Genomic DNA, 21,522 nt, shown 5'->3' on the forward strand with positions numbered 1-21,522 from the left:
CTTGATTATACTACCTTCTTGTATTTTTTAAAGGACCCAAATGGTTTTTTAAGTTATTTATTTAGTGTGTGTGTGTGTGTGTGTGTGTGTGTGTATGTGTGTGTGTGTGTGTGTGTGTGTGAGAGAGAGAGAGAGAGAGAGAGAGAGAGAGAGAGAATGAGTAGGGAAGGGCAGAGAGAGAAGGTGAGAGAGAGAATCCCAAGCAGGCTCTGTGTTGTCAGTGCAGAGTCTAACATGGGGCTTGAACTCACAAACCATGAGATCATGACCTGAGCCAAAATGAAGAGTCAGATGCCCACCCACGCACCTCTACCTTCTTGTAGTTTTGTAAGAATGAATAGGATAAGGAATGTGGCTAGTGCAGTGCTCAGAACACAGACAACGTACAATGAAAGCATGACCCCAATGCTCAGCTCCAAATTTCACCCTGGGAAAATCACCCAAGCTTTATCCAGGTCATTTATGATTTGCGCATAGAAGTCAGAATGTGCAGACTGATATTGCTGTAATGCCCATTACAGCTTACAACAGCTAGCATTCAGGACGTTCTATAGGTTTTAACAAATATTTGCTTACCAGTGGAAAATACTCTCATGGAAAATACCTTCACCAGAATTTTCATCTGAAATTACAAAAATGCAATTCATGGCATGTTTGGAATTGAATTGCATCTCACATAAAAGATATATTGAAGTTTTAACCCTCATTATTTCAGAATTTTATTGAAAATAAAATAAAATCCTTTATTTGGAAATGGGATTATTGTGGATGTAATTAATTAAGACGAGACCACAGGGGAGCAGGGTGGGCCCCTAATCCAAACTGAGCGACAACCTGAGGAGAAGGTGGTCACAGAACACCATGTGACAATGAAGGCTAAGATTACAGTGATGCAGCTACAAGCCAAAAGCATCCCAAAGATTTCTGGCAACCTACAGGAAGCAAGAAAGGAGCCAGGAAGAATTGCTCCTGCAGGTTTCAGAAAGAGCAGAGCCCCACTGACATCCTGATTTCAGACTCATAGCCTCTGGAATTGTGCAACAATGAAATGTCTGTTGTTTTAAACCACCCAGTTTATGGTACTTTGTTATGGCAGTCCCATGAAACAAATACAGACCTAAATGTTAGATACAAATTGTTTCAACAAATAGTAGGAATCAGTAGAAAATAGTTTTCAGAACTACGCTTGGCTGTGCAGAATCACTCAGAGAGATATTGTTCCCAACCATCTAAGGCCACCAACTATAGGGTGACAGCCACGAGCATGAAGTATGTCCTGCATAGGACGGAGATCACAGCACTTCTCTTACATGGGGCATGTTGGAATTGGGCTAGTTTCGGATATTTCCCATTTATCGATCTATCTAATACCTTTTTTCCTACCATTTAGCCAAGTAGATGACATTTTCAGACGTTTTTTTCTGTGTTACTTTCTGAATCCCTCATTAGTCCAAATGATGATTTAGGCAAATCCAAAATATTTTATTACTATCTCTTAAAAGAACAATGGCTAACTGCATCCTTACCCTCCAAATTCATAACTTTCACAATAGATAAATATAATGGTGATCTGGTGATTAACAAAAAGAGCAATTACTACACTATTTGTGGAAGTTAGATATCACCTTCATAAAGAACCCCTCCCTCTATTCTTCACAACCAACAGAAAAACTCACCCAAGAAGGGACATGTAAACGCTCCTTGCTTTCACTACAAAATAAATTATTTTTCAATGGGAACACATTACTATATGTGCATGTTGTTTAGGTCAGAACATATTGAACAGAAACAATTTGGAGATAAATATTAAAGTAGTCTTTCTAATTAGTTAAGGGCATTTCTTTAAATCCCCAGGGATCGTTCCTATACTTTTTATGCTGATACTAGAAGGATATTTTTTATGTTGTCCATGGAAGAATGTCTTCCAGATAACTGCACTTTGCGGAAGGTGTGACAGTGTCAGAATTGCTGAATTATTAAAGGTTTAATATAGTTTCCACAGGAAAGACCCTGCAGAGTATTCCTGGTAAGATAATTTGGGAAGATAATCAAGCCATGTAAACTGGTAGATCAGCCAAGAAGGAAATCAGATGTAAAATGAGAACCACAGGAATCTGAATTATTTAAGTATGGCTGCTTTATTTACAAATGGACTGGGTAAAATATCTCATTAAATAAAAAGTAATTTTCCAAGGGGAAGATTAAATATCCACAACACAGAATAAGAATAAACATAACAAATGCCAAACATTCAGCTACAACAAACTGTGAAATTAGTTTTCCTCTGCCTAACAAAGAACAAACAAGGGCTTTCCGTGTTTATTACTTATCAAGCACATTCCTCAGGGAATAATTTATTCCTACAAAAGCTTTGAATGACCATTTTGTATTAGGTTTGCTTCACATAAAGGCAGAATTTTAACTTCCATACTTTGAATTCAATTATAATGTGCAGTCTTTTCTAAAGCAGATGATAAATTAGGCTTTGGCAATATTCTCTAGTGCACTGTGACACCGAGTGTGGTCTGCAGTCCAAGACTACTCTGCAAGTTATTTGTTACCAGAATGTAGTAAGTACAAAGATTTTGTAGTAAGTACAAACACCTTTCTAGAATGTGACATTGACACCTAAGCTTGTGGTCAGTGGACTTTTCTCATTGAACATGGGCTAGAATAGTTGGTATGTCCTTGAATTTGCATGAGTTCCATATAGAAGGAGTTTCATATTGATTATGTATAGATGGACCACAAACTGGTCTGTGACAGAAAAACAAAACCAAAATCAAAATGTCCTGTAGTATAGACAGTTTGAGAAGTGCTGGGGTAGTGGAAATGGCATGGAATTTGGAATCAAGAAAGTCCTAGGTTCAAATCCAACACCATATTCCTTTATTTCATGTGATCCTGAGGATGTTACTTAACTTCAAAAAAATGGAGATGATAATTCTTATTCTAGAAGTCACTGAGAAAATTAAATGGAATATCTTGACCATGAATAACACAGTGACTCACCAGTGCTTCACAGGCACCCAACTGACTTCTGTTCTTGTAATTTCTTTCTCACTGAGGAAGATATCACCACCATACTCAGGATGACCAAATCTAGTTCTCTAGAAGAGACAACACAATTTCTAATGGGACCAGTAAAATAGAACAGCTAGTAATGCCAGAATGAAATTCTCTGCATAAAATAGAGAAGCTATAATACACTATATGTGTAGTTTGTGTGTGTGTGTGTGTGTGTGTGTGTGTGTGTACTTAACATTTAAATATTGTTAATAAGGGTGCCTGGGTAGCTCAGTCAGTTGAGCTTCCAACTTTGGCTCAGGTCATGATCTCATGGTTCCTGAGTTTGAGTCCTACATCGGGCTCTGTGCTGACAGCTCAGAGCCTGGAACCTCCTTCAGATTCTGTGTCTCCCTCTCTCTCTGCCTCTCCCCTGCTCTCTCTCTCTCTCTCTCTATCTCTCTCTCAAAAATAAATAAACATTAAAAAAATTAAATATCTTTAATCAGAGTCTAATGAATTCATTGCCAACTAGATCTTCTGAAATCCTTCCTGAAATTCTACAATGAACTTGATTTTTCTTTCCAGTCAAGCTCTAAGCATGAATAAAGGCATAATGTGATTCCTTTTGTTCCAGTCCATTACTTACCTGGGTTCATTTTAAATCTACCCAGATTGAGTAAAGCCCAGGAGGATTGTCTATATTTTGCATACATTTTTAGGTATCTCTAAATATAGATATCACAGTTCACATATTTAGATGTAGATTCTATATTCTATGCTGCTCCTTGCTTTTGCTGTGTAGATACACATCTAAAGAGTAGATTGGGGGGTCCTTGGGTGGCTGAGGCAGTGAAGCATCCAACTATTGATTTTGGCTCGGGTCATGATCTCATGGTTCATGAGTTTGAGTCTCACGTCAGGCTTTGTGCTGATAGCCGGAGCCTGCTTGGGATTCTCTCTGTCCCCATCTCTCTCTGCCCCTCCCCCACTTGTTCTCTCTCTCTCTCTCTCTCTCTCTCTCTCTCTCTCTCCCCCTTTGTCAAAATAGATAAATATTTTTTAAAATTAAATAATTTAAAAAACAGAATGGGATAGTGAAGGATGGTGTGACCAGTGATGTCCATTAAAGCTTGCTTCAGAAGTACAAAGGACAGGTCAAGAAATACAAGACAAATGGCTCAAGCCTGATATGAAAAAGAAAATACAAAGTTTTGGCTAGCATTTAAAAATTAGATTACCATACAATCTGAGAAGAAGCAAGACAGGCTTCACCAATCAGAGGGCCCATAAACTGTGACTCCCTCTCCTGGAACTATATTTACGTTAGAAAAACACAACTTAGAAGCCTACAGGAAAAGTGAAATGGATTAACATGACTTTAAAACATCTCTTATGGTAAAATCAAGAAGGCTCTAAGATTACTTAATTTTTCTACTAAAGACACTATTTGGGATTGAAAAAAAATATTGTTTGGGCCAAGGATGTAAAGAGGGAGTTCCCAGGAAAATAAATACAAATGACTAAAAAAACATACGAAAGATGTTGAATACTGTGCATAATCAGACAAATAAAAATCAAAATGGTAAAGATATTTCCCATATTTCTCATATTTCAGACTGGCAGAGATGAAAATGTTTGCTAAGATAAAATACTGGTTAGTGCGTGCAGGAGACAGAAATATTCACTATGTTGTTAGGATTCAAATTAGCACAACAATCTAAAAGAAGAAAAAATAATAACAATATCTTTCAAATTTAAAAATGCACATAAACTTTGACAAAGAAATCTAATTGTTAGGAATTTACGTAAAATAATAATGCAAAAATTTGGCAAAACATATACATGAAAATGTTCATGCCCCTGTTGCTTATAGTATTAAAAAATGGAATAATCTAAATATCCATTAAGATGAAACTAGAGAAACAAATATGGTACATAATAAAAAATGTTTGAGCAGCATGGACCATTCCATTTTAGTAAAGTAAGGTGTATGTGTGTGTGTGTGTGTGTAAGTATGGAGATGCGCACTATATAGGTGGGAGTTATCCAAAAAGACAGGAAACAGATGGCACATTCAAAGAAGGAGTGTTTCATAAAAAGATGTTTTTAAGGAATTAACATGGTGTAGGGACCCAAGGAATAGTGCATACCCTGGGTTGGTTTCAACTAATACCTTACAACCCCTAGGCTTGATGATAGGCAGTGGCCATCAGGAAGCTGTTACCAAAATCTAGTTGTTCAGAGACTTGTAGAAATGTCTGTCTTGAGCGAGGATCTATAGAGGACCACAGCCTACTACAGGCAAGACAACAGGGAGGACACTAAAGAAATAAATCCTCAGTCTGCACTCTCATTCCTCCTTTTTCTTTCTTTCTTTTTTTTTTACATTTATTTTTTTTTTTTTTTTTTTTGAGAGACGGAGAGAGGCAGCATGAGCAGGGGAGGGGCAGAGAGAGAGGGAGACACAGAATCCGAAGCAGGCTCCAGGCTCTGCGCTGTCAGCACGGAGCCTGATGTGGGGCTCAAACCCACGACCCGTGAGATCATGACCTGAGCCGAAGTCGGACGCTTAACCAACGGAGCCACCCAGGCGCCCCTCCCATTCCTCCTTCTGACTTTCTTCTGGAGCTTCTGATTGGCCCAATGCAATTGGAAGCCAGAGGCTAAGGAAGCCTATTGAAGGGGAAGGCAGGCATCTGGGGAGACACAATGAAGATATGCAACACCACATGTGTATACACAGATGTGCACACACGTTTCCACATACGAGAGAGAGAGAGAGAGATCTGCCTGTCTTCATTATAGTTATCCACATATTATCCAGCAAAGTGAGGTTTGAAATGAATTTTACTTTATACTTTTCAGAGTAATATATTTCTTTTTAGATGGATATGATTTTTGTATTTAGAAACAACAATATGGGTATTTTTTATATAAATTCAACAAAATAAGAATAGTGGCAGTCAAAAAGAAAAAAAGATAGAGGAAAGGAGACAGGATCCAAAGCTGGAAACAGGTTTTCTTTGACGGTGTGTAAGCCTACCTGTCTGCACAGTAGCTCATGCTGTCTCTAGCACTTTGCAGAGAAAGACACCAAACAAAGGGAAAGCTTAGCATTAAGAAGTACATTGTGGAAAACCTCCTGAAATGATACAGAAGGAGTAGGAATGAGCTATAAAGACAAAAAAAAAAAAAAAAGCGATTTCCACTTAACCTCAAATCGTGTGTCAGAAAACAGAGTACACCAGAACCCTATTTTCTCAAAACAGATAGAGATGATTCACTACCATCGTTTATAGAAAGGTCATGGAACCCAGGACAAAACAAGGTTAGAAATCAGGTCAAAGAGAAAAATTGTGTCTGTGTTAGCAATGCTTACTATGAATTACATCTAAATAAAGGCTGACATGAATTTCCAACTTGTTTTCTAAGAAAACATTTTGTTTATGTATAGCGCAATGATGAAGCAGAAATGTGAAGTGTTTAAATCTCAGCCCAAATATCTACCTGTGTCCATGACCTTGAAAGTCTGTCATACAATGCCTACAGATGAGTATATTTGGCAGCATGAGAAACAGTATGAGTCAAGATCACTGAGATAAAGTAAAAACCCTGTAGGGGACGAGGCCTCTGATTTTTTTCATGCACCATAAATGAATTGTTAACCTAGTTTTATTTAATTTGGAGAATATCTAAGTAGACTTGCAACTTGGCCTTTGCTCTGATCAAAGATAGAGGGCACCCTCTGACTATCCTTCCTCTGACTATCCTTCCTCATTGATGGATGGCTCATTTGTAGACACAGTATTATCTCCATGTAACATGGGACAGAAAGGCTGCAAATAGCCCTTGCCTTTAAATAGGCCCTGTCTTTGTTTTAGCTTGCCATTACTACTGATTTGTATTATGTAATATTCTGGATTGTGGATAATATATCTTTAATCTTCAAAAGAAGCTAATCTTTCAAGAAATACTGAAGCTTTTACTATATGCTGTATACCTGTTCTAGTGTCTGGATTCTAGAGATAGACTAATGCACAATGCAGTCATAATCTCTACCCTCATGAGGTTCAAGGATACGTGGATGTAATGGTTATTTTATGGGTCAACTTTGCTAAGCCATGGCACCCAGATATTTGGTCTAACACCAGTCTGGATACTGCTGTGAAGATATTTTAGATGAGATTAACATTTAAATCAGTCAATTCTGAGTAAAGCAGATTACTCTCCATTAAGTGAGTGGGCCTCTTCTAATCAGTTAAAGGCCGTAAGGGGAAACAGACTGAGTTCCCCCAAGGAAGAGAGAATTCTGCCTCCAAACTGCCTTAGGATCCTAGCTACACCAGGAGCTCTTCCCTGAATCTTCAGGCTACCTGCAGGCCTGCCTAGTAGATTTTGGGCTTGCTAGCCTCCATAACTACATGAGCTAATTCCTTAAAATCAGTCTCCCTCTGTCTCTCTCTCTCCCGCCTTCTCTTTCTCTCTCTCTCTCTTCATTTATATATGAGCCCAGGAAGAGTGCTCTCACCGGGAACTAAATTAGATTCAGCTAGCACTTTGATCTCAGACTGCCAGCCTTCAGATCTGTGAGAAAACAAGTTGGTGTTGAAGCCATTCAGTCTACGGCATTCTGTTACAGCAACAGAATTGGGATCCTTCGTGCTTCTCAATCTTCTCTAGGGACAGAAAGAAACACTTTTCTGGACATTTAGGTAAGTAGATACTACCTTCTGAATCTTTTCAAAACTGAACGTGTGGCTGTTTGTCTCTCTACACGTTAGATACTTAGAGTCTCCCCTTGCCACGTGCTCTGTAAACCACTGAGGACCCTAATGTTCATCGTTTGAAGGACTCCATGACACCAACTAAATGCCTGCTCTACCATCTGACCTGAAAAACCGCACGTGTACTGATCAAAGGCAGACCTCCATAACTACAGTATACAGCTCTAATTTACAGCCCCACATTACTAACTTCTGTATGCCAGTGGGTTTCTAGTGGCATACATTTGGTTAAATCAACATTAGTAACAGACAGAGAGCTGGCCCTTGTTCGTGGAAGCAATGAAATTCTAATGTTAGTTTTAATATACTCTAAAACTTGTTGTTATTGTTGAACCCACAGCTCTCTTCCGACCAGCATATCTGCCCCTCCCCCAAGAAAAGCACTGGAATGTATAGAGTGGGTACAGTAGCTGTTTGCATTTCAACCCCTTCCTATGGAACCTTTCTAACCACCTACCAAGGCTATCTTGACATCTTTGTAATGCTTTCGGCCTTAGCTGACTAAGTACCTACTACAAATCACTCAATCATAGAAAGACAATTTTAAGAAGAAAAAAATATACCTGAAATTCACCATTAACATTTATCATACTCCTATGCCTATCAACCATTCTATTACCTATAATGCACCCGGGCCTTGTGATAGGTGCTTTATGGACCTTGTTTAGTCAAAATTCATTTAATCGTTACTTCTGGTGTAGGTTTATCATCGGCTTTTTAAGGCTTGTTATTACTGTTTTTCACCATGCTTTTTTAAATATTTTCAATTTGAGGTTAAGAAATGCTTTCATTCTGGCTCAACTCGGCAGCTTCTGTTATCAAAACATTTCTCTAGAGTCAGCATTTCCGAATTACTTTTCACTGTGTTCAGTGATCAAGAGCCTTTTAAGTGCAACGGTTGGCATAATCATTCTAGCAAAAAGCACATTTCTGGGTAATAAGTGACCCTAAAACATTTACAACTCGAAGAGATCCAAATGCAGTAAAAGACAGCCGGATGTAGTTCTTCACATAATCAGGTAGAAACTGTTCCATATTGTTGTGGCCTACTTTTCCCCAGGCCCTTCCCATCTTGGAGCTGAGACTGAGGCCGTGGGGAGATGGATTTTATCTTTACCTGCTCATCAACTCTAGCTCCCTACAATGTCCCCTCTGTTGCCCATTTTTTTCAAAATCTACCGGCAGCCCCTCGAAGGTTATCTTTGCAAGTGCATTTTAAACAGTGTGACCAACCCTCACCCAGCAATAGCAGAGAGACTTTATAGATTCTGCTAAGCACTGTTCTCTTATTGCCATTTTACCAGGCACTATAGATCCACCTAGTAGGTGTCTGAACTCCTCACTAAGCCCCATAGACTTCGCTAGGTATTTGGACGATACCTTTTCTTTGGGGATTGCGTTAATTTCCTGGGGTGGCTGCTACAAAGTACTGCAAACCAAGTGCTTTGAAAAAACAGAAATGTATTCTCTTCTGCACTGTAGGCTTGAAGTCTGAAACGAAGGTGTTGGCAGCCCTCGGCTCTCTCCAAAGGCTCTACAGAGAATCCTTCCATGCCAGCTACGCCTACCTTCGGGTGGATGCTGTCAATCCTTGGCAGCCCCTGGCTTGTAGATGCATCGCTCCAGTTTCTGCCTCTATAGTCATGCGTCATTGTTCTTTTATGGATGTTTGCGTATAGATCTCCTCCTTCTAATAAAGACATCTCATTGGATTAAGGTACACCCAACCCCAGTATGACCTCACTTTAACTTCATTGCTTTGGCAAAGACCCTGTTTCTAAGTAAGATCACATTCACGGTTACCACAGCTTAGGACTTAAACGTATCTTTTGGGGGGGACACAATTCAACCCAGTACAGGGAACATGAAGCCATTAAACAAATGTTTATCGAAGGCTCACTCTGTGCCTGGTACTCTCAGCACTCCTACTGGGCATTGCTATTGCCTCTCCCATTCCCATCCACCTCTGCCCTGCAGGTACCATGGTCTCCCATCACTTCCTAGGGGAGTGGCCATACTGCTAATATGTGGATGCCTTTCAGATATCAGGGACGTACAGAATCAGTGGCAAAAGGACAGGACTATGTCTCTCTTGCTTGTATAATGGCTCTATTTACAGAGAGGAGGTGCATAAGCAGTGCGGTTTGTGTTTAGGAATTTTGCAGAGGTTTATATAATGTGGCCCCTTCCCTTTTGACTTCTAGTATTCATTTTACCGAGGGGATCAATGTGATTGAATGGGTGGGGGCTGGGCCAAGGACAACATTAAATGAAAGACCTGAGCTACATTCAGGGAAGAAAAACAAACAAAAAAAGCATTTTCTGACCCCATGGTTTTAAAACTGGGCCCAAATCCTCTCCTCGGGATCTTTTCTTCAGAAATGTTTCTGAAAAGTCTCAGACTCTCTTTCAACTGACTTTTGGTCATGCTGCTCCTATAGACCGTGCATGCTCACGATTTATGTCATGAGTCCCACTCAACCTTCTGGACAATCAGTTTCATCACGAATGATCTGCCCTGTCTCTCCTATTTTAAATGCCAGTGACATTCACTATCAAGGGAACACTTAATATCACATTTTGAAAATGCAGACCCAGTTTAAGACACATCTCAGATCTTAAAATGTCAGTTCTTAGAAAAGGATTGAAAATAACAATTATTGCACACTTGACCGTTTGCTAGATGTTATAGTGATTTCTTTGTGTACATATCTTACTAAATCCTCACAGATGTTTATGAAATAAATAGTATTTTCATGTCTACTGTACAGTTTAAAAAACTTATGTAACTGCTGTGAAATCAATCAATCAATCAATCAATTGCCAAGGTTACGTAGCTAGAACCTAGCACGTATTTAGCAACTTTACGTAGCCTGCTGGTTCTTAACAATTTTTCCACTTTGCTCCTGTCATTATCATTCATGCCACACAGACCACAGGGTGCTTAAAACTATACTCTATAAATACCTTGCGGGGATTTTATTCTTTTATAGCTGATGGATAATCAGTAAATAAAACACACCTTGAATGCTCTAGGAAGCTGTGCTTGGGAATAAGCCAGACATGTGGAAACGTGTGCTGGCAAACAGCAGGAGTCCCATATCCATGTTTACTGCTGAATTTAAAGGCACATCATCCCAGAATGTGTCACTCTTGTAATCAGCCATTGAATTGTCTCACACACAAATTTCATCTCCCAGTGTAATGTGTACATTGTTATCCTGGCAACCAAGGTTCATGCTCTGTTGACTCCTCCATCTGGGGCTATGTGCAAATATTTTTTTATATAATGCACACATAAATTTCCCAAACATATCCAATTTATTGGTATTAGCATGTGTTTTCACCCTCCAATATGCTGAGAGGGAGAATTTATGTTGGATACTTGGTAAAAAACAGAATTAGATGTGGATTCAGAGCTAGAACTGTCTCTGTTGGGATAATATATTCCTTCATTCCGCTTCTTTTTTTTTCTTTAATTTTTTTTTCTAAATAGGTCAAATGAAGCTAGAGCACAACTGGACAGCTTTATTTGTTTGACATAATTACTAACTGGGTAGCAGTCTCTTTTATTTACGACTGGTGATTATTTTTCCTTTATTTGTTATTGTTTTTTTTTATTTTTACCATTTTGAGCTAACATCATTTATCCCAGGCAGCAGAGAAAAGAAAGCACATGGTCCTCAGTTTCCAAACTGATGTCCCTCCTCACCAGTTTACTATAATATAATGTAATACTATACAATATACTATAATAATATATACTATAATATATAATAATAGTAATACTATACCATACTATATCATACCATACCATACTATAATGAGCCCGTCTTTGAACAACTTTTATTATCATTCATTCATCTATCCAGCACCGACTGTATGATAGGCATGGGCCACCAATTATGTGTCAGACACTGGTAAATATTTAAGTGATTCTTAGGTCATGGACTGATTCTAGGTCAGTATTTGGCTCTCACAGTGTAACTCAGGCTTGAACTCAGTCAGAATAGAGATATTTCTAAGATGAGGTTCACCTTTAAGGTAAGAGGTACACACTTACCTTGAGTAATGTGAATATTTGTCAAAGGACAAGTCATTTTCCCTTCACTCATTTTTTTCTCATCTGTGCCATAATAAGATTGCTTCTTTCAGACCCAATATTCCATGATCCAAATGATCATCCAGTGATAATCCGTGATTATGTTAATCTGCTTATGTTTATAACTTCCTATGTAAAGTTGGTTTTTAAGATGCTTTAAAAAATTATAGTCACATTCTTGATAGCTCTGGAAATTCTAGATATTACCAATGCTTACAAAAGGGAAAAATAGCAGTTGCCCTGAATAATATATCTCAGAGGTGAGCAGTCAACATTTTAGATTTTTTGTTTTGTTTCCCCCCCATATTTTTTACAGGAAATGGTATTTTAATTGAAACTTTCATAATAAAATACTTTTTTTTTGGTCATACAAATATCTCCATCTGGTCCCCAAGTTTTGTAGCTGTTTTTAAATTGTTTTCTACATATCTCTAGAAGTTCTTTGGCATCTGTCCAGGTTCTGCCATTGGGTGGGAAGAGTGGAGGGAAAACACAAGCTGTCAGATCTCAGGGTGGATGACGGCTTCCCACCACATTCTAGGGAGGTCTAGAGTATAGTTATGTGAGCAATGAACACAGTCCTCAAGCATTATCAGGATTAATTCCATGACTACTGCCTGGAGATCCTCACAGAAAGACCATTTCACAGTCCAGAATGAGAAAATTGATAAAGAAATATCTTGGAAAAGAAACTTGACTGTTGAGCTCTTTGCACACTTACTGATTCTGGTTGTCTCAGTTAATCAGGAGTCAGGGAAGCACCATTTATGCAACAGTGACTTCCAGGAAAATGATTCACAATGAAAATAAATGAAGGTCTGTGTTCAATCCAAGAGAAACATTTGCTCAGCTGGAAAGTCAGCCAAGTGGAATATATGCCTGCTCACCTCAGACTGTCCCCTAGTCATCTTGTATTTAATTATATGGTAACAGTGGGGATGTTAATGCTTGCCTAGCTGTGGTACAACTGTAGAATATTGTAACCTTTCCTGAACTTAGAAAACTCTTCCTAGCCCTTCTAAATATTCTTCTATTTTGTGGAGTGTTAACATTTTGTGTTTCTGTTGTCTTTAACTTCCTTTTCCTTTAGCAGCACACGTGAAGAAGACACAAATGTTAAGTAAATAGATAAGCATTCCCTTTTAGGGTGGTAAATGATGGTAGAGAAGATATTTTGAGTATGCAAAGCGATGGAGGACTCCTTAGTAATCATTTCTTCAACTTTTCCTCCTAGTCAAAGAGAATGATGCCAACTCTTACATTGAGCCAGATGTCAGACACATTTGCCAAAGCATTAGATGCGGATGAGAGAGTTACAGTTCCCTGGTCTTTTTTCTTTTCTTTTTTTTTTTTTTTTCCTGTCTTGATCTTAGGAACTCTAGATCTGTGAGCAATGTCTCTGTTCTTCCTATTTAAGGATAGATAAGATTCAGTCCTCTTAAGAAGTTTTATAAAAAGTTTATAAAAAGCCACAGGTAGGCACACATTGTCTGTAGTTCTTGATGATTCTCTAGGTCATTCCGTCTTCCATCCATTGTTCGTTGGCTTCATCCGCCACTGCTCTGTAGAAGTTACTCTTTGAGGTCCAAAAAAATCTCATCTCAATTCTCAGTCTTTTTGGCCGCTTTGTAACATTTGAAACATATTATTACTTCCTTCTTTAAATGCTCTTCCCTGGCTTTGAGATGCTCGTCCCCTCCAGTTCTCCTTGAACCTTTCTGCAGCTTTCTTAGTCTCTTGCTTCCCCTTCAGATGACCACATTATCTAACCAAACTTGATGTCATGCATGAAGTTGTCAAGAAAGTTGCTGAAGTTGGCATGGTCATAACATCTCATCAAGAACTTCAGAATGAGGTGCATGAGGGTGGTTCAGTCAGTTAAGTGACTCTTGATTTTGGCTCAGGTCATGATCTCATGGTTTGTCAGTTCGAGCCCCATGTCAGGCTCTGCACTGACCTAGTGGAACCTGCTTTGTGTTCTCTGTCTCCCCTCCCTCACTTGTTCTCTTTCTCTCTCAAAAAAAAAAAACATTAAAGAAAAGAACTGCAGAACGATGAAGTTAATGTTTATATAATTCAAATTTTTTGTCAATGGTGGATGAACAACTCTGAACTTGTCATCCCCACAGACCACTTACATTTAAGGGTAAAGATCTAATTGTTGCCTGCAATGTTTCCCAAAAGCTTCAGAAAAATTAAAGATGTCTCAAAGCTCTGCCTCCAGGCCTATTTTCTTCTCACTGTTATCTCTGTGGTTAACATTATGACTCCATATATAAGCTCCACGTCAAGAATTGTAAAGTCTCAGACTTTCATTTTCACATTTTTATTTTCTGAATTTTATGTTCTCCTGTATTGGCTGAGGATGTGATGAGTGTAATTGCATGGCTGTTCCATTAGTACATTGATCTATACTTACCTTCTAAGGTTTTTGTAATGACTACATAAGATGATGACTTTAATGCGCAAAAAAAACCCTGCGCCAGGCACCTGTCATTAGCATATTATTTACATTATTCATGATTAATTAATTCTGGACTGGTTATTTTCTAGTAGTTGCCTCATATGCAGCCAGCCATATTCTTAACAATAGTTGGAAAATAAGAGTCAGGAGCTGCTTTTATTTTACAAAACCTTGATCCTTATATTCCAAGTCATTCCATTACCAGGTGAGTCACTAGGCTGAACTCAAAAATATTCTAGGGAGCCTAATTTAAATGAAACAGAGTCTTTGGCTTAAAACTCATTGCCTAGTACCCTTTTTTGCCTTCTATTTTCATCAAGTCCTTGTCATTAAATGTCTCACACCAGTTTACCATTTATTTTACTATGCCTCGCATCTCATAATTAAGAGTATTATTTCTCAGTAAGCAGGGTCCAGTTACAACTTCTGGCTAATTTATTGCTTATCAATATGGTGTTAGACAATTTTTTATCTGGTTTTATATGCCCACTAACGCTGATCACTCTTTCTTGATCTTAGAATACATCCTATCTCATTCAAGACCATCTACCCTATTTTACAATTTCTTGCATTTATCTTTCCTGATTTATACAGATAAAAATGCATAAGTATGCTTTACATAATACTTTATTTGTAAAAATTTTTAATGCTTTATATAATAATTTACAGACATATATTTTTAATAGAATAAATATTACCTTGTCATCATTATTATCCTCACCCAATTTTATCCAAATCATACCTCATCATACATTCCTTATTTCACCATTTTCCTCCAAACTATATGGTTTTAAAATTGCCAGTGTCACTGTAGAATCGAATGCTCCATCCCTCCCTAAATTTAGTTCTATCGAGTTCTGTTGACTCCATTACATCTTTTTAAATTTTTTTTTTCCTTCAACGTTTATTTATTTTTGGGACAGAGAGAGACAGAGCATGAACGGGGGAGGGGCAGAGAGAGAGGGAGACACAGAGTCAGAAACAGGCTCCAGGCTCTGAGCCATCAGCCCAGAGCCTGACGCGGGGCTCGAACTCACGGACCGCGAGATCGTGACCTGGCTGAAGTCGGACGCTTAACCGACTGCGCCACCCAGGCGCCCCCATCACATCTTTTTAATTCCCTAGCCATTTTCCCAGACCAGTAGCTCATCCCCTCTCATGTTAATTTGTGAAATAGTGCCTGAAATGCTTCTCACAATCTTTCCTTCTCCTGTCATTCATAACTCCACCAGAGTCACCACTATGTAATATAAAGAAAACTTATATTTAGGGTGTCACAGTCATCCAGAGGCAGAAATGTCCTTTTCTTCTATCACAATTGCCTGTAGAACAGTCTCAGATTTAGCACGGTCTCCAAAAGTCTCCACCATCTTTCCTATTTGCAAGTATAGCCGTATAGTAACCATTTCATTAATATTTCATACTTTTGTTTCTTTTATTCCCTCTGTATAGGATCTTCTTCACAAAGTTCCAGTTATCCAAGGCCCGGCTTAAATATGATCCTTCTTCATTCAGACCTCCATGATGAACACTGAGTAGAATTCATATTTCCCTTACTTTCTGTCACTTAGTACTTTGCCTATATCTCTATTATGGATTATGTATAGTAACTCATGTAAATACATGACTTCATAACTGGATTGAGGCAAACTTAATTGTTGCATCCTCTCTACTACTAGGAACAGTTCTAGAAACAGTGTTTTGTGTATAGAAATAACAGCACATATCTGATGTAATACTCTTTAAAATGGTGGGAGTAATAAATCTACATGATACCTACTAATTCTGTATCTTCCTAACAATTTCTTTCTGTGTCATAAGACAAGGTGAATTTTATACTTCTTGTTCTTAAAACTATTATTCATTCAGTGGATCCAGAAGCATGAACTCACTTTCTTATCCTCATCTGTAAAATGGGGATACATTGGTATTTACCTGTTAGTTATTATAAAGATTAATTCAGACAATACATGTAAAATACACTGTGATATACAGTGCTACTCATATGTATTAGTTATCATCAATCATCCTTGTTGGAGTTGAAATGTCACATACTTTGACAACAATATCAAACTTACTGCTCTAACTTCCACATTAGATAGGGGTACACCAATTGAGATAAAAAGAAAAACAACACTAGTTATTCTATATTTCATCAAGGTAAGTACTCAAACATTGATGAAACTATAACACTTGCCAAACCATATAATTAAAGAAATAATAATAATAAGTAGTAGTAGTAGTACCAGGAACTTTATATGCATTTTCTCATTTTCTTCAAAACAAATGTAATTAAAGATGCTATTATATTTCCATTTTGCCAATGAGAAGGGAAAATAATTGATGTGAGATTACACAACTAGTAAAATTGAGAAGGGATACTTGAATCATGATCTGTCCAGTTAAACAAAGCAGTTGCTCTCATTACTTGCTCCCCAGTATATTTTCTTCTGAATCACCTTATATCCAGATAATAGTTATTTGAAGGTCATAGAAAACTTCACATATGAAAACTCTGTTCACACTCTATAAAAGGATAACATTTTTATCTGAGAAATATGATACTAATTTACTTCTACCTTTTGTAGCACATATCATTTTCTACCTTAAGTTACATTTATTCATATATCCATTTCTCCTGCCCATCCAATATCTAAGGCTTTTTGATAAAAATACTTGTGTTTTGTCCAGCTTTGAACATCCCAGAATATGTGGCAAATTGCATTACACAAAGAAGGTGCAGAAATATTTGAGATTTTGCATTTTTTTTTTGTTTCCCATGTCAGTCTTATGACATACACGTGATAGGTTTCAATTTTCTTGTTTTAAAAGTGAGGGAAAAAGGAGAGCATTCTGAGCAGTCACTTTCATTGTATGACAAGTGTACACATAGATTTCATCAAAGGGCTAAATGGGTTTGAAGTCTGGTGAGGCACTAGCCTGGGCTCAAAAATATTCTAGGGAACCTAATTCAAATAAAACAGAGTCTCTGGCTTATAACTCATTGCCTAGTACCCTTCTTTGCCTTCCATTTTCAAACCCATTGAGCCAGATTTTGAACTAAATCCTGTTTTCTTCTGATCTGCATGACTATCCTAGAGCTGAGCACTAAGAAAACTCATGAAATTTAGTTTCAAGAAATTTTCATTCCAGAAAGTTGAGAGCTAACTGTTGAGAATGCCAGTAAGAAGTGAGTTTTAATTCCTGATGGAAACAATATGATTTTTCTATTTTAGAGTATTCTATATACACAATAAATGGCTATCATTAACTGAACGGTTATTTTATCATTTCTCTCATTTTTTGGACCAACGGTTCTTAGCTACACAAAACTGAGCCACTAAATTGAATCCTCAGACTTGAAAAACATCAATGTTCCACTAAAGTTGTAGCCTGAATCCACTGGTTTCTCCCACATCTATAGTTTTCAAGGTTTAAACAACCTGTTTACAGCTTTCTTCAGTCATTCAAATGACTTTCTAAGTCCCCAAGCCTAATAACAGATCTGTAAACAAGGTTGGCTGTATGCCTAAACACCTGTTTTGTTGATGGCTGTAACCTTGAATCCCACTCTCTAAGCCTGAGATTCTTTTATGAAACTTGCTGTTCAAATTTGCTTAAATTATATGTCTTTTAAACCAAGTGTATCTTACAAGACAATCCTTCATTTTAAAATTAGGGAAACTTGTTCTGATGGGTCCTGGGTGTTATATGTAAGTGATGAATCACTAAATTCAACACCTGAAACCAATTTTACCATATATGCTAACTAGAATTTAAATAAAAACTTGAAATTAAAAAAGTAAAATAAAATTAGGGGAAAGTTCTGCAGAATTTTCAACTAATAATGGAAGTTAAAGAGCTTAACTAAAACATCAAGAAAGAGCCTCCCCTGACAGGTGACATTATTGCATGGCCTTTTAACTTGTCTCTTGTGCTACTCATTGTAGCTGTTCCAAGTTCTACGTCAACATGTTTTCCCTTCCGTGAAAAAACTGGTCTAGAACCAAATGCCTTGAGTTCAGTGACATACATCATAACAGAAAATCATCCATTCTTGTTTAAACTGTGAAAAATAGTAGAAACAGAATCTTCCTCTCTTAAAACCAGCAACACAAATTGATTATTTGGGCTCTAATACCATTGCCATTGCAACACACTTGCATGAAACACAACTAATGGGTTTCAGATGGTAAACATTTTATGATAACTTGTAATCCTGTCAGTAAGCATGATCACTATATTTACAAATTAATCTAGAATCTGAAACACAGGACAAGTAAGCAAAGTCCATATTTAGACTGGGTGTGGTTTATGAAACCATTATCTAAGTGGAAACCTTTGATTCTATGAAACTGTATTTGAAGATAGCTCTGCCAATAGCTTCAGATTGCATCATGAAGGCATTGTTAAGATTTCATATCTCCTTGATGATTTCAAAGATAAGAATTACAATGAGCAAAAATCTTTACAGGGCAAGCAAACCCTATAAAAATGCTATTTAAAATGTAATGTCTACTGGAATGTATTAATGTCTACAGTGTCTCAGTTTTACATATAACCAAATAACCATTATTTTTAATTATTACTGACTCATTTTTATTATCATCATCCAAAAATAAATGTCAGCAGAGTATAATTTTAAGCCAAAGAAGGTATTCTCTTAAAAAGAAGAGTAACTGATTCAAAGTGCTTAAATTAATAGGAATAAATAAATAGTATTTCATGTATATTAAGACATAACTGCAACTATAACCACAAATAGTGATTTTACACATTTTTTAAGGAGCCCAGTAGGACATTTGATAAATCAGAGTTTTGGAAGAGGTTCGTTTTCAGTGGCTTCTTTTGTTTTTCAATTTGAGATTCTAGGAAGAAGTTATGCATATATGTTTTTATCTTCAAGAAGTAATAATCCAATTATCTTAAGTTTAGAAAATATCTAGCTAATTTATTTCCTTTTGCTCATATTTAGTATGTTTCTTTGTTTTTTTTTAATTTTTTTTAACGCTTATTTATTTTTGAGACAGAGAGAGACAGAGCATGAATGGGGGAGGGTCAGAGAGAGAGGGAGACACAGAATCTGAAACAGGCTCCAGGCTCTGAGAGGTCAGCACAGAGCCCAACGCGAGGCTCGAACTCACGGACTGCGAGATCATGACCTGAGCTGAAGTCGGACACTTAACCGACTGAGCCACCCAGGCGCCCCCAGTATGTTTTCTTTGTAACCTTCTTAACACTCCTCAGGATAATTCAAGGAATCAGAGGGAATACCCTGTGAGACTTGAGATTTGAAACACATAGCATGTCAATGAGACTGGTATACTGATGGGTCTGTCTAAATTTAAAGCCCAGAAGGATTTAGGGGCGCCTGGGTGGCTCAGTCAGTTAAGTGGCCAACTTCGGCTCAGGTCATGACCTCACAGTTCAGGAGTTTGAGCTCCGCATCAGGCTCTGTGCTGACAGCTCAGAGCCTGGAGCCTGCTTCAGACTCTGTGTCTCCTTCCCTCTCTGCCCCTCCCATGACCGTACTCTGTCTGTCTCTCAAAAAAATGAATAAACATTAAAAAAAAAAAATTAAAGCCCAGAAGGATTTATACATGACCATAAGCTATGCCTCAATTAAGTGCCTGGGTTTAAATATGAGTTTTAACCTCTGATAATTTTTATAATTTGAGTTAGCTTTAATTAATTGCACAGCCACTAACGAATCTACTTGGGATGTTGATTTACAGCTTTTCGGCTTAACAGTTTTGTTGCAATGAGAATAAAATGAATGATAAATCAACTCTGTGTTCTCCAAATGCAATTGTTACAAAGGCTAGGATGTTTTATTTTTCTCGGAATTATGTAAGCGTATGATTTTTTCCTTCTTGATACCTGACTCCTGAAATTAGCCTTTATCCAACCAGTTTCTTACACTTTCAACTCTACCACTCAGCCAGACCTGCTCTTAATCTCATCTCTGACCTCCAATCACTTGAGCTCATCTTAGTCTATTAGAATATAATAGACTGGCTATTCCCTCCCAGGCCATCCTGGACTGATCTCGTGGTTAATCATCTTAGTGACCTTCTCCCCACTTCTCTACATATATTTACTCTCCTTACCTTCTACTGCTGACCCCTCGTTGGCAGTGCTGTTGAGCCATCTGACCTTCTTTCTTTCTCCTAGTCATGGATGGAAAACCACACCTTCTCTGTAATTATACTCATTATGATTACAGATTTACATAAGCCCTGAAGCAACTCAGCAGGTGTTTGTTTTTTGAGCTTCCTTTGTTAATCCCCCTTTCTTATCCAAATAGGGACTATTCCAAACTGTGAAAACCACCTTCACATCTCAAATCCTATCTCTAATCTATTTACCTCTCACTCTTAGCACACAATCTATTCTAGGGACACACTAATGGTTATCAATAATGGAATTTTAAAAACTCATGGAACTTTCCAGCACAATGAGTGAAATTTAGTGCATGAAATCAACACACACACACACACACACACACACACACAAGTTTAGGGTAATTCCAGGATGGAATGCAGACCATGAGAAAACAATGTAACAGTATTACAAATGCATTAGATAATGTCACAGAAAGGATAGAGGGAAAAGCCCTGATTTGTTATTTGAGCAACCAGTGGAGTCTGAAAGACTAAAAGCAAAAGAAACTACATAAACACTGTGTTCTACTTGATGAAATTGTTTCCCAAAGGAGCACATGTTAAAAGTTTTGATACTGCTATACACCTATATTGCGAATGAATGATTCAGTGAATGGAAGATAGGTGGTGGGAGCTGTGTATCTCAATGTGGGTGTGGGAGATTACAGATTAGATACAAGAAGACGCTATAAAGACCCCTATGGTAATGGAGTAGAGTTGCAGACAGCAGTATGAACTCAGGTGCATAGTAGCAGTAGGAGAAGCACTGTGCAGGCAGAAAGGAAACCAGTTATATTGATAATTGATATCACCACCTTTATTTTCTCACCTCCTACTACATCATCAACCCACCATAATATGATTTCTAAGAGCACTGTCCTCATAAATATTTTGTTTCAATTGTCAACAATTATTAACTAATTACCAAATCCTATGTCATATCTTTAGTATTAAATCTACTTGACCTCTCTTCATTTAGCGGTACTGACCAGTCTTGCG

The 21,522-nt window shown here is 37.7% G+C and overlaps 1 long non-coding RNA gene across 19 annotated transcripts in view; it reads right to left on the minus strand.

Moving 5' to 3' along the window:
• The window catches only part of LOC102901561, a 178,902-nt gene that overhangs the window by 16,436 nt on the left and 140,944 nt on the right, over nt 1–21,522 (minus strand). For 9 of the 19 annotated variants that reach the window (XR_006589574.1, XR_002149095.3, XR_002149093.3 and 6 more), the window contains one exon: nt 3,013–3,110. The exons of 2 other annotated variants lie outside the window; for them this stretch is intronic. This is a non-coding gene — a long non-coding RNA (uncharacterized LOC102901561). Of the gene's footprint in view, nt 1–576; nt 623–3,012; nt 3,111–20,469; nt 20,530–21,522 lie in introns of all 19 variants that reach the window. 8 more of the 19 variants (XR_006589584.1, XR_006589586.1, XR_006589580.1 and 5 more) reach the window with 3 other exon arrangements.

The sequence above is a fragment of the Felis catus genome, chromosome E1 (assembly GCF_018350175.1).
Source record: "Felis catus isolate Fca126 chromosome E1, F.catus_Fca126_mat1.0, whole genome shotgun sequence".
NCBI lineage: Eukaryota > Metazoa > Chordata > Mammalia > Carnivora > Felidae > Felis > Felis catus.